Raw genomic sequence first — 1,376 nt, 5'->3', positions numbered from 1 at the left:
ATTAAAAGAGATAATCCAGGATTATCAGATATCACACGGTCACAAACCTATCCGAAACTACAAAGTATCTTTACAGTCCAAAACATGTAAAAACTGAATATATTAATTTTGTTGCTAATATTTATCTACAACTTTTTTCATAATGAAAGCATCAAGTTTAAATAAACAAGACTTAAATTTAGAACATTTCTATTATTTGACTTTATGAAATAAGATTCAATGATATTCCTTTTTACTGTGTCATCTCTTAGGCTCTTGCTTGACTCCAGTTAATAGGATGGTCTAAATCTCTCATATGTACGAATAATGCACTCGATATTTGCCCAGTTCTCACAGAATATTGATGTTGCTTGAGACGTTGTGAAAGAGATTTACCGGTCTGTCCATAATAGACTTTATCACACTTTTTGCAAGGAATTTCATATATGCAGCCTGGAAGATCCTTAGGAGAATTTTTTATTATTAAACTCTTGACATTAATATTACTGAAAATAACATTTATGTTAAATAGCTTTAAAATTCTAGATATCTAAAAAACCTTTCATCATAGGGTAATTTTAGAATGTTATGCTTACTAAATTCAAGTTTGTCAATAGTTGAATAAAATGTTTTTCTAGCTCTTTTCCATGCCACATCTATAAAAGTCCTTGGGTATTTAAGTTTCAATGTAATATCATAAATAGTTTTAATTTCAGCGTCAATAAACTGCGGGCTACAGACATGTAAAGCCCTTAAGAACATCCCAGAAAAAACAGAGAATTTAACATTTTGATGGTGATTGGAGTAGTAATGAACAAAAGAGGCAATGTTAGTGATTTTTCAAAAGACTGAAAGGTGAAATTTCTATCATTTCTATGGACAGTTACATCAAGAAAATTCAAATTACAATTTCTTTCTTCCTCTACAGTAAATTTTATAGAAGGGACTAAATTATTGAGATTATTAAGGAATTCCTGGAGATTTTAGTGAACTGGCCAAATACAGAAGATATCATCCACATATCTAAACCAAATAACTTTTTGAGGCAAAATTCTTGGTAAGAGTTTTGTCTCAAAAAATTCCACGTAAATATTGCTAAGGACAGGAGATAAGGGATTACCCATAGCCATGCCAAACTTTTGTACAAAAAATTCCCCATTAAAACAAAATTTACTATCTTTGATACATAACCTTATAAGACTAAAGAGGTTTGCTACACTTAAGGGAATGTCATGACGTTCTAATTCCTCCTCCAAATATTCAAGTAAGTCATCTACAGGCACTTTTGTAAATAAAGAGACAACATCAAAACTAACCATATTAAAATCAAAATTCAAATTTAAACTATTCAATTTGTTTATAAAATCAACATTGTTTTTAACATTCGTGTTAGAAAT

Source organism: Macrobrachium nipponense, chromosome 19, assembly GCF_015104395.2.
Source record: "Macrobrachium nipponense isolate FS-2020 chromosome 19, ASM1510439v2, whole genome shotgun sequence".
NCBI lineage: Eukaryota > Metazoa > Arthropoda > Malacostraca > Decapoda > Palaemonidae > Macrobrachium > Macrobrachium nipponense.
Note: the sequence above shows the minus strand (reverse complement) of the source record.